Source organism: Rhynchophorus ferrugineus, unplaced genomic scaffold (genome assembly GCF_030347505.1).
Source record: "Rhynchophorus ferrugineus isolate W39M unplaced genomic scaffold, kcgeb_rfMv2 rfM566, whole genome shotgun sequence".
NCBI classification, from domain to species: domain Eukaryota; kingdom Metazoa; phylum Arthropoda; class Insecta; order Coleoptera; family Curculionidae; genus Rhynchophorus; species Rhynchophorus ferrugineus.
The window spans coordinates 49369-51768 of NW_027473143.1; the positions used below are offsets into that span (position 1 = coordinate 49369).

Below are 2400 nucleotides of genomic sequence, written 5' to 3' on the forward strand. Positions count from 1 at the left end.
AATCGAGATAATTGGGTGCCTAGTCGATCGGTTGTGTATAAAAAAAACAAAAGATGTGTCTAAGATGATGATATCGTTTTGTTTTATTAGACAACTAATATTAAAATGTAAGAGCGTGGCGCCTCGGACCGGTTTTTTCCGTCGTCTAGGCGCGCTATCATGCACCTCCTTTTTATTAGTCGTCGATATATATTATATATCGTCGTCTTACGCACACGTTTCTTTATAAGTCAAACTTATAAAATAAACTGTGTCTGTATTTGTTTTATCTGCTTCGTGTCGATAAAATAATAAGAACAGTTCCCTGGTTGATCCTGCCAGTAGTCATATGCTTGTCTCAAAGATTAAGCCATGCATGTCTCAGTACATACCGAATTAAGGTGAAACCGCGAAAGGCTCATTAAATCAGTTATGGTTCCTTAGATCGTACCCACAATTACTTGGATAACTGTGGTAATTCTAGAGCTAATACATGCAAACAGAGCTCCGACCAGAGATGGAAGGAGTGCTTTTATTAGATCAAAACCAATCGGTTTCGGGTTCGCGCTCGTCATCGTACAACTTGGTGACTCTGAATAACTTTAAGCTGATCGCACGGTCTCGCACCGGCGACACATCTTTCAAATGTCTGCCTTATCAACTGTCGATGGTAGGTTCTGCGCCTACCATGGTCGTAACGGGTAACGGGGAATCAGGGTTCGATTCCGGAGAGGGAGCCTGAGAAACGGCTACCACATCCAAGGAAGGCAGCAGGCGCGCAAATTACCCACTCCCGGCACGGGGAGGTAGTGACGAAAAATAACGATACGGGACTCATCCGAGGCCCCGTAATCGGAATGAGTACACTCTAAACCCTTTAACGAGGATCAATTGGAGGGCCAGTCTGGTGCCAGCAGCCGCGGTAATTCCAGCTCCAATAGCGTATATTAAAGTTGTTGCGGTTAAAAAGCTCGTAGTCGAATTTGTGTCTCGCGCCGCCGGTTCATCGTTCGCGGTGTTAACTGGCGTGTTTTTCGCGAGACGTCCTGCCGGTGGGCTTAGTCGTGTCGCGTCGCCGTCGCGCGTGCGTTTCGGCGTGCGTGTTGTGCGCGTCGTGGTTACGACGGCCCAACTCAATCCTGCCGCGGGTGCTCTTTACTGAGTGTCGAGGTGGGCCGGCACGTTTACTTTGAACAAATTAGAGTGCTCAAAGCAGGCTAAAATTTCGCCTGAATACTGTATGCATGGAATAATGGAATAGGACCTCGGTTCTATTTTGTTGGTTTTCGGAACCCCGAGGTAATGATTAATAGGAACGGATGGGGGCATTCGTATTGCGACGTTAGAGGTGAAATTCTTGGATCGTCGCAAGACGAACAGAAGCGAAAGCATTTGCCAAAAACGCTTTCATTGATCAAGAACGAAAGTTAGAGGTTCGAAGGCGATCAGATACCGCCCTAGTTCTAACCTTAAACGATGCCAGCTAGCGATCCGTCGACGTTCCCTAATATGACTCGACGGGCAGCTTCCGGGAAACCAAAGCTTTTGGGTTCCGGGGGAAGTATGGTTGCAAAGCTGAAACTTAAAGGAATTGACGGAAGGGCACCACCAGGAGTGGAGCCTGCGGCTTAATTTGACTCAACACGGGAAACCTCACCAGGCCCGGACACCGGAAGGATTGACAGATTGAGAGCTCTTTCTTGATTCGGTGGGTGGTGGTGCATGGCCGTTCTTAGTTGGTGGAGCGATTTGTCTGGTTAATTCCGATAACGAACGAGACTCTAGCCTGCTAACTAGGCGCTTTTTGACATCCTAAAGGCCCGCCGGCCGCGTTGCTTTCGGGTTTCGCGGTTCGTGCGCGGTTTTTACTGTCGGCGTACAAACTATTCTTCTTAGAGGGACAGGCGGCTTCTAGCCGCACGAGATTGAGCAATAACAGGTCTGTGATGCCCTTAGATGTTCTGGGCCGCACGCGCGCTACACTGAAGGAATCAGCGTGTCTTCCCTGGCCGAGCGGCCCGGGTAACCCGCTGAACCTCCTTCGTGCTAGGGATTGGGGCTTGCAATTGTTCCCCATGAACGAGGAATTCCCAGTAAGCGCGAGTCATAAGCTCGCGTTGATTACGTCCCTGCCCTTTGTACACACCGCCCGTCGCTACTACCGATTGAATGATTTAGTGAGGTCTTCGGATCGACACGCGATGGCGTTTCGGCGTCGTCGATGTGTAGGAAAAGATGACCAAACTTGATCATTTAGAGGAAGTAAAAGTCGTAACAAGGTTTCCGTAGGTGAACCTGCGGAAGGATCATTACAGTGTGTTGTTATGCCTATATATATATAATAGGTAAACGTACAAGTCTGTAAAAATCATTGTCGAACGTTAAAGAGCCATCTACGAAGTTCGGAAGTTCCGATCGAAT

The 2400-nt window shown here is 48.4% G+C and overlaps 1 non-coding gene across 1 annotated transcript; it reads left to right on the forward strand.

Moving 5' to 3' along the window:
- Nucleotides 1-301: 301 nt before the first annotated feature.
- LOC143206159 (small subunit ribosomal RNA) lies at nucleotides 302-2291 on the forward strand. Its single transcript, XR_013008164.1, has one exon. It is a non-coding gene; the product is annotated as a small subunit ribosomal RNA (ribosomal RNA).
- Nucleotides 2292-2400: the final 109 nt, after the last annotated feature.